We start from the raw sequence: 10,708 nt of genomic DNA on the forward strand, positions 1-10,708 counted from the left end.
CTCTCCGAGGGGCTTCCTGCTGCTCACATTCCCGCTGGAAGTGTCCCTGTTCCCTACAGTCCTAGTACACGCTACCGGCCACCCCTCTTCTCTCAGAACCCCGGCCACCCGCAGCCCTCTGCGTAGTCCATCCCCCTGGGGTGGGCCCCCTCTACCTGTCCCATCATATGGAGGGTCCACACCTGCTGTTAACACCCAGGACATCTCAGTGCTCAGCTCTGCCACCACCTCCTTTACCATTTCTCGGGTTGGACTGGCCCCGGTCACTTCACCACAAGGGGCTACTACCGAGGACTATACCCTGCTGACGGCGTTCTCCTCCTCCCACACCTCTCTGATTAGCTGAACAAATGAAGGAGCGGGGTGCATTTTACGGGACTGCTGGAGATCCCAAGCAATCATGTCCTGGGGCTGGACGCCCTTGGCTATCTGGTCCATCCTTAACTGATTCACCTCAGCCGCCTGAATGACCGCACCGCCCCCCCCCCCAGCGCCAAAAACAATTTAGCTGTCTCTCTAGCTGAAAAATGTACACGGAAAGCTTCTCCCCCTTCTCCTGACACGTTTTGAAACCACCCCCCAAGGAGCTCCAGTGTGCTCCCTGTCATACCAAACGCGCTCTAATGCATCTAGATACTCAGCAAGGGAAGCAGAGGGCTGGTTAACTGTCACGCCTCTTACCACATCAGCCGCCAACCCCCTCAAACTTTTAGCCAATCTCTGTGGCTTTTCATCATCAGAAAACTGCCACTCATCTAACAACTGAGAAGTCTGCTCCACCCACGTCTCACACTCCTCTTCCCCCTCCGGGGTGGACATTATTCCAAAGAAAATTCTTAGCTTCTGGCGGAGACCCTGTCACTCTTCACTGGGAGACAGTGACTAATTAAACTTTCCAAATCTGACCACTCTTTTCCCTCATTCTTCAGAAACGATAGAACCCTGTCTCTGAAATCTCCACCCCCAACTGTGGGCAACTCGGCTTGTGACCCAGCCTGCTGTGCTCCCTTCTCCTCCTCCCTGACAGTATGGACACCTGGGGCACCGATAAACATGGGCAGTCCCACCACCATTACGTCAGTGCTAGTCTGAACTAAAACAAGGTCTGAGCCTGCCATTTTATCAAACTTTCGCGCTACAATTTCAACTTTGCCAACAGCTTTAACCATACTCAAAAATCAAATTAACGATTTATTCGGGGTACGAATATCCACCCCACTCAACATGCACGCATTAATTACTGGCAATCCCGCAGAGGCACACCACTGCTGTACCCCAGCAGCATCCATACCAGCACAGATTTACAGATTTAAACAGGGCAATCACACAGCATCCAACGGAATCAATCCCAGATAACCCCCCACAATTGTAACCCTCAGCTCGGCCAGCTCGCGTTCGTCTAGGGGAATCAGACTTCGGACCCGCCAAACTAGGTAATCACGTTTGTGTGGATGCTGTGTAATGTACCCCCAGTTACAAACCCACAGCGCAAAATATCAGACAGAACACCATATGCAATTAAATGATAAACTTTATGAATCTTTACCAGAATATAGGGTTAGTAATGAAAATAAACAAAACAAAAAAAGGGCCCAAGTCAAAATCAAAAGTTCCCATTGGAGCTCACTCAGTAGTCATTCTTCCACCATCAGTCTCCTCTGAATCTCGCCGACCTTCGGACCCTCAGATCCCAGTCCACTCCATCCGGTGGTCTACCAGCTCACTCCACACGCGTCCTCCCTCTTCATCTCTCCTCGACTAAAGACCACGAAAAACCCGGCTCCCAGACACACAAGGAAGAACAACATTTCTCCCATTGGACAGCCACTGAATTCCAAATTCCCGTTATCTCTAGTCATAACCCAAACATTGCTGCCACAGAGGAACCATTACCTTAGCAGTGGAACATTACATAGAAGCCATTACATTAGCCTTAGCAGTGAAACCTTACAGCATTTAACATAGGTTCACCCCATGACGGCATGAGTTTCCCCTTGGTGCTCCAGTTCCCTCACACAGTCCAAAGACATACCAGTTGGTAGGTTGATGGTCATTATAAATTATCTCTTGATTAGTTCAGGATTAAATCAGGTGATTGCTGGGTGGTGTGGCTCGAAGGACCAGAAGGGTCTATTCCATGCTTTAACTCAATAAATAAATAAATAGGTTCTTGTTACAATGCCAGTTAACCAGCCAGTCCATCTCACTTCTATACGCCTCTTCATCCTGATGTAAAACAAACTATATTTGCAACAGGATACAATGTGCCAAAATTAATTATGCTAGAAAATGTTCCATTCTTCTCTTAATTATTTGTTTCTGATGTCCTGTTTTAAATTTAATTTGACCAACTTCCTCTGATTGTTTCAATCCTATTAAAGCTTTAAATAAAGAGAAATCTTAGATTAATAGGTAATCTTAAATGGAAATTCCTGTCAAGCCTTGTCATTTACTTGAGATATGTAATGGTCGCACGTTAGGCCATGTATTCCCTAGACTGAGAGAACAACCTCACAAGCCCATAAGGGACGAGACTTGTAAAGAAGGTGCACCACTTGGTACATTTGTTTAATGTAAACACATCATGTCGTCAGAGGGCATTGCGATGTCAACACATATTCTTTGAAGAAAGTGCCAGATGTACAGTTCCTTGGTATTACAAGTGGAAAATTAATATTTTTATGAACTCCTGTGACTTGTAACAGCTGTTGTCAGTAGACCTTGCATGCACTTCCGACAACAACCCATCTAAGCCCATGTTAGAGATAGATTATGTGGGGTAACACAAAGTTGAAAGCAAGCCCCACTAATAATCATCTCAGGTGCCAATAACTTTCTTCAATACCTCCCAATGTGTGGGCATGTTATGCTGGTCCCAGATGCACGGCAGTGCTTGGAAGATGCACAAACCACATCCTCTGAAAGTGTTGGTTGTTGACACAACAAACACATTTCACTGTATGTTTCAACGTTTTGATGTATGTACATGGACAAATAGAACTAATCTTTAGAGTCTCTATCTTTTAACAGTTCCCCGATTGCACTTACAAAAGTGTTTGTCTCTTTGTGCACTTCCTGGATTATAAAATTGATCGGGTCTCCTGGCGCATAATTTCCAGAACTTTAATTCTCACCATCTCGCCTCCATCCCTTTCTCATTAACACCTGTCACCCTTCCTCAACCAGCTAAGTGGTTGTGTGAAGTTAGCATATTTTACGTGTCTCTGCATGGGTTTCCTATGGGTGGCATGTTTCTAGGTTAATTAACCACCATAACGTGCATCTAGTCTGTGGGTGAGTGGTAGAATCTGGGTGGAGGGGAAGTGACTGGGAAACTAACGAGAATGTAGGGAGAAAAGAACTGGAGTTAATTAGTGTAAATGGGCTCTCAGTGGTTAGCATGGACTTGGTGCTTCTGATTTATGACTGGTTACCAATGGAAATAATCAGGCAATCAGATATGCCCATTGTTATAGATTAATGCCATGAAATAACAGACAGCACACTGCATATGGTTAAAGGAATTATATTTATGAATCTTAACTAAAGGGTTAGTAAAGAATAAGAAAAAGAAATGGGCCCTCTCTAATTAAACAGTGAAATGTGCACAAGTTGGAGCTCATCTTGTATTCTCTGTCACTCCCGCGCTGGGCCCTCGGTCAACGTGGAAGCACGCAACGCCTTCTGAATGTCGCGTAAATCCATCTTGAGCAAACGGGCCTCTAACCGGATTGTACGCTACGACTGGTTCTCCCCAGCGTCTTCTCTCTTCATTTCCTCTTGAACAAAAGTTCCAAGCCCAGCGTTACTGTCCCTCACCAGAGAAACCTCCCCTTAATCGGACCATCCTAATTGGATGGCACACATTTCTCCTCTCTCTTCAATAGTAATCCAACCATAAGCTGAAAACAAGCAGCTTGCACAGAACAGCACATAATGAAAATACATACAGCATAATAGTAAAAAAATATGAACCAGTGCATTACATAAGGATAATGAAAGGATGTTTCACCAGAATTTAGGATACTTGGAGAGCTGATTATTAGATTGATTCTCCTGCAAGAATATTGACTGACTGGTTTCAGGATATAATGTGTTCATATATGCCACTGCAGTGTTGGGGATTGGATAAAATAACAAATTCTACACTGTATTTAGGTGTGATTTTATAAACAATTATAAAGAACAGGCTTTCTCATCTTATTCGAAAATTAAAAGAATTATAAGTATATTTTTGATAGACTGATGCACATTGTGAAATATTGAAGGAATCATTCAGGGTATTAGGATACAAGTCTAAGTTGTTTTAATAATTCATGAGTTCACAAAGTTCTAAGTTGTGCCCTGCTCCTGATATAAACTGAAAGCAATGATGTGGTTGAACAATCATCCTTACATTGTGGAATTCTGTGGAATTCTCTGCCACAGGAAACAGTTGAGGCCAGTTCATTGGCTATATTTAAGAGGGAGTTAGATATGGCCCTTATGGCTAAAGGGGTCGGGGGTATGGAGAGAAGGCAGGTACAGGGTTCTGAGTTGGATGATCAGCCATGACCATACTGAATGGCGGTGAGGCTCGAAGGGCCGAATGGCCTACTCCTGCACCTATTTTCTATGTTCCTATGTTTCTATATCATCACTGCGTCACCAGAGCCAATCAGTCTGTTGACATTCTTGAAACAGAGGCTCTTACTAACAATATAAAAGTCTTCTGACCGTTCCATTTGCTGCAAAAAGAAGCTTAATTCTGTCAAATTACCTCCAAGAAACACTCTCACAGGTAAAGTATTACTATTTTAAACAAGAAGAAGCACTCTAAAGACCAAAAAAATGGCAAAACGAAAATTCCATTCCTTTGCTCCTTAGTTTTCTAACCTGTTAATAGCCATCTCCTTCAGATCCCACAACTGTGTACAATTGTATGATCACTGGACTCTCTTGAAACAGGCTGTCAATAAAATAGCACCAACAAGTCAGTGTGTACTTAACAGATTTATTTATTTGTTGATATACTTTTCTCCCACAAACTCTTTTCAATGTTTTAAGTTTACAATGTGCTGAGATCTTTTAACTGATCTTGCATTAAAAGCGCAAAGGCAGTCTGCAAACAGGCTAAAGTTATTGTTGTGTGATTAAGAAAAAATGCTGATGCAGATTAAGTGACTGTGAGAGTATATAATGGCAATTTACCAGAAACAGTTAACTTTGCTGGCAAGCTTAAAAAGAGCTTTTGACGGTGGCAATTAAATGTCACACTTAAAATAGGAAGCCACTGAACTGGAAAGCAGTAGGCAGTAGCAACTCTGAAACAAAAGCCAACTGAGGCCAACAATTTTGGGAAAGAATACAGAATCTCCCTATACTGTTTGATTTATTGCTTGTGATATTATGCATTCGACTGTAACAACCCACAGTGAGGCGGCGCTGAGCTGTGTGACCTGCAAAAATAAGTCAATTAACCTTAATCAATCTCCCATTATCCTCTTTCACCCACACTTTAGCTGGTACAGAACAGCTATGTCTTGCTGCTCTGCTCCAAACAATCCTATTGTCTTACCCCTGCTCAGCCTCCATGAATAGGAAGTGGCTTCTTCACAGCAGTGAAATTACTACTGGTTTAAAAACGCTTTCATCTTCTAATGAGAAATGGAGGATTGTTTTCAGTGTGAATTAACAGACGCTAATTGAGGCTGGGTACTGGTTTAGAATGCTGTGCATTTCAGGTCTGGCTCAGAATGGTTCCCAGAACATCTGACAGGAATCACCCAGCAGTTAGCCAATGGTTTTACAATACTTCCTGTTGTAATTAATCAGCACATCCATTCAGCTTAAGTAGTTTAGTACAGCACCAAATTATTCACTTAATCGAGGTTTTATTTGCCCATTTTGTGCCTAGAAGCATTGTGTTTGTGTATTCTTTTCTCTTATTGTTGGGTGAGAGAACTAATTAATATAGGTTGAAGTCAGGATCAATGTCTTATAATGAAGTAGACCTCCAAGTATTTACATGAGAATTTGTAATTCATCCAAGAAAAGAAATAACTTTTAATACATCAATAATGTGCCCAAGACATTTCGTGCTCATTTCTTTTCTTCCTCCTTTTGGTCTTTAAACTTTTTACAAAGTTTGAACTGCTGTTTGAGAGACTATACATCTACTGTTCAAAGTTTCCAAAATTCTTTATAAATACCAATAGCCAAAGCAAACTAGGAGTACACAAGGGAAGGGGAATTTGAATGCTGTTTCCTTTTAGCATTATGCGACTGAAATTGGCTGTACCCGGATTAAAACACAGCCAAACCCAATTCTGTGTCATTCTGTATCAGTATAAGAAATGACCAGACACCTTCCTGAGTGTTAAACAATTTATTGTCTCACAGGAGTTTAATGTGAAGAAATTTGACCACATTTTGACCAGGAGTAACCATAACCAAGACAAGCAAGTATAGAAAAAGTTGAAGGGTAATTGACATAACTATTCCTTTCTCCACAGATGCCCTTGATTTGCTGAGTGTTTCTAACATTTTCTGGTTTTATTCTTAATACTGCGTCACCAAATTAATCTCCATACTGACCTTTACCCGTTTAACTACTACCAAACATTAAACTCCCCTCCCCCAACAGCTTTTAATTCCTGATCCATCAAGACCCAGACCCAATCCTTCTAATGTCAGATCCTCAGCCTATCCCCCCATTATCTTCTTCAATCACACTCAACCTCGTAACAGGATATCAGACAGAATCATTGCCAACATTGTAGCAGCCTTTCATCATTCGCCTGAATTCACAGCCAAATATTCCAATGTAGTGAAACAATTATTACTACTTGAAGCGATTATTACCACTTGAACCGCCTCTCTCACTGACTAGCAGCAGGTATTATTGATCAGAACCCCATTGACCAGGAACATATGGACAGAGCAGTAGGCAAGGCACCAGGGTGAATGCGGCTCAGACTTATGCACATACTGAAAGAAGATGTCTTTGGAGGTATGGAGGCAACAGAAAAGTGGGGCGAGGATGTTGGAGAAAGTGGGGAGTGTGCAGGGTATGGACAGAGCAAAAGGCTGTGTCCATTTTGCATCTATGAGTCTGTGCCTGTGTTTGTAAAAGGGTAAGGTTTTTCATGACAGACGCTGGGAAGCATGAGATTCATTTTGCTATGTTCCCCTGTACCAGGACTGTCACTCTGGAATGATGCATTCCAAGGGCAAGTCCAGCGAAGTTCTTATAGGAGTGCTCACGATCATTCTGCCGCACACTGAGCGCAGAGGAGATTACATTGTGAATATCAAATGCAGTACAACTGAGAGAAGTAATACAACTTAATCACTGCCTGTTTGTGTCCCTGGATGGCAGGCTTGTGATGGGAGGAGGTTTGTAGGTGAGCCATGAAACAACAGATGGTACAAATTCTGTGACTGCTTTGGAGCAGAAGTTTAGACTGAGGAACAACAAGGGTTACCCTGAACTTCCTGTGACCTGCAACCCTAATTCTTGATTTTATTCCATTTTGGCCTGTTGGTCTGTGACCTCCTGCACAGTCACAATGAGGGTCAATGTAAACCTAAGGAAAACCCTCCAGTTTCTGTCTGGAAGAAGACCAGAGCAAGTCTTACTTACGAAGCCTATGAAGCTGCAGGAAGATGGAGCCAGTCCCAATTTTGCCAGTTTTCTGCTGTCGTGTATTCAAAATGTTTCTGAATGCACCTGACATTCACACAAAAAATGTTAAGAATTATATGTAGAAATGCAATAACCTAAAACAGTTTTAAACAGTTATAAACATGACTGCAGATGCAACCAGCTAAGCAGATAGAATAATAGAGAGTGATGCAGCACAGAATTAGGTGCTTTAGGCCAACAACTCTCCTCCAAACATCAACATCCTTTTACACTCATCCAACATGAATACCATTCTTTTATTCTCTCATATTCTTCTCAAATCTCCTGAGATTTGACAATTCATATACAGACTTAAGGCAATTACAAATGGCCAATTAACCCATCAATCCGCAAGTGTTCGGGACATGAGAACAAATTAGAGTGCCCCAAAGGATCACACGTGTTGATAGGGAGAGCATCATCATCATCATAAAGTGCCTAGCCCAGTTTGAGCTTTGACCGCCATGGCCCACACACTCCTGTTTCGAGTCAAGTGGATCAATTCATTGGTATTCATTTCCAGTTCTCTGGCTGCTGTCTCCAACATCATTTGTCTTCGTCTTCCTCTTCTTTTCTTCCCTTCAATCTTTCCCATGATTGCCGTGCATTCTAACTCCTCTTTCCTAATCACATGTCCAATGAAGTTACAAACAACACACATAGATGTTCCTGGAGAATGCAGCAGGCCAGACAGTACCTCTAAGAAGAGGTACAGTCGACGTTTCGGGCCGAGACCCTTCGTCAGGACTAACTGAAAGAAGAGCGAGTAAGAGTAGAAATCTCTTACTAGCTCTTCTTTCAGTTAGTCCTGACGAAGGGTCTCGGCCTGAAACGTCGACTGTACCTCTTCCTGGAGATGCTGCCTGGCCTGCTGCATTCACCAGCAACTTTTATGTGTGTTGCTTGAAATTCCAGCATCTACAGATTTCCTCGTGTTTCCAATGAAGTTACGTTGCCTTTTCATGATTTCATACATTATTTCTCTTTTTGTGTTTGCTCTGTTCATGACATACTCAATAGATATTTGTTTCGTTCATGATGCTCTTTGTATCCTCCTCAAAAACCACATCTCTGCTGCTTCAATTCGTTTCCTCATGTTACTAGATACTGTCCAACATTCTGAGCATGCAATCTTCATAAAGACCAAAGTTAGGATTTGACATGGGTTTTTTGCTGTTCTTCCTCAAAAATATAACAGCTTCATCAAGATGATCAGATAGTGGACCAAGTCTAACCTGGGCAGGATCATCAAGTAGGTTCCTCAGCATAATTACTGGAAAGCTTTGGTAAGTCTGCTCTCCACTGTTGCCTTCATGCAGAGGCCTGCAATGCAGCTGGAATCTTTCAGCAAGATTGGGAATTCAGCACAGGATTCTCAGCATTTACCACCAGAATTCAACCTTCCACTGCTGTGTTTGGAACCATTACTCAGTCAATAAGAATTTGGCTCCTTTGGGAACCCTTAGGAAATGGATACCCTTCAGGTATGTCATCAATTCTCAGAGTTTAACAAAACCACACATATAGTTAATGTTAATTATAATTTGTAGTTGGTGTTTTAAAACCAGCCCTGACTACAAATTCACTGTAATTCCTTTACTTTTTCACACATTTGCTTCTGGGAGAAATATTAGACTTCACAAGATTATTATTTTCCTCAATGCGTATTCTACTTTAGCCTCCAAGTGAATGAATATAAGAAGTTCAGATATCTAAGAGTGCTAGCTGTGTGGAACGAGCTTCCAGCAGAAGTGGTTGAGGCAGGTTCAATGTTGTCATTTAAAATTAAATTGGATAGATATATGGACAGGAAAGGAATGGAGGGTTATGGGCCAAGTGCAGGTTGGTGGGACTAGGTGAGAGTAAGAGTTCAGCACGTACTAGAATGGCCGAGATGGCCTGTTTCCATGCTGTAATTGTCATACGGTTAAATACACCACCAAACAGCACTAAAATTCTTCAACCATCATTTCAGATCATGTCAAGATTTGAGGATAAGTGAAGCAATCAAGGTACAGTATTTATTTACTTCATTTAGCTTCAGTTGCCTCAACCTACAAATTGAAACAAGCATGTTCCAGTTCCTGCTGATTTTTAATCCCAGTTTTATTATACAATCACCCTTCTCCAGGCAGTTTGCCAGAATGAAAGCTGTTCCAGCTCAGGGGTTTAGGATGGTGAATGTTATCATTATGTTGCTTTCTTATAAGCCTGAAGGAGCCTCAGTTCAGACTTGTAAATATGCTGCATTAGTTTTATATCAATCTACACATCAAGAAGAATAATAGGACAGAAATCTGAAGTTAATTCTTTCAGAAATATATACTGAAAAATCCAGTTTTGTCATAATTTGCAGATGGGAGTGTCTGACTTTTTGAACAAAATGCTAGTATGTATGTGCTCAGATATATGTCTATTGCTCTAGGAGCTGTTTTTATTTGTTTTGTTTACAAAAAGGGAAGTTAGAACTCTGTGGTAGTCCTGTGACCATGTAATCCTCGGAAGAATGTGAGGATGTGGTCATTATGTGAGTTGTACTCCACAAGATCTATCCTTCAACTTTTTGCCTTCTGCTTGGGTAGAAATTCTTTGAAGTGTGCTTCTGAATGAAGATTTCTGTATGAGGTACGGCAATCGGCTGTTATTCCCCTTGAATGAATTGGCTTCTTGGTTTGTTTGTGCTTTGATTGCAGCATTAGAAGGACTTACTTGACGTAGAGTCATGGAATGATGCAGCCTGGAAGCAGGCTCGTCAACCTAACCAAGACGACCGTCTAAGCTTGTCCGACTTGCAGGTGTTTGGTCCATATCTCTCTAAATCTTTCATTTCCATGTACAGTACCTGTCCAATTGTCTTTTAAATGGTCTTATGGTAGCTGTCTCAACCATTTTCCTTGGCACCTCATTCAATACACACACCAACTTCTGCATGTAGAAGTCACACTTCACGTCTATTTTAAAACTTTTCACTCTTACTTTAAACCTAAGGCTTCTAGTTTCCCGGGGAAAGAAACATGATGTGCATTCACACTATCTCTGCTC

The sequence above is a fragment of the Mobula birostris genome, chromosome 24 (assembly GCF_030028105.1).
Source record: "Mobula birostris isolate sMobBir1 chromosome 24, sMobBir1.hap1, whole genome shotgun sequence".
Classification (NCBI taxonomy): domain Eukaryota; kingdom Metazoa; phylum Chordata; class Chondrichthyes; order Myliobatiformes; family Myliobatidae; genus Mobula; species Mobula birostris.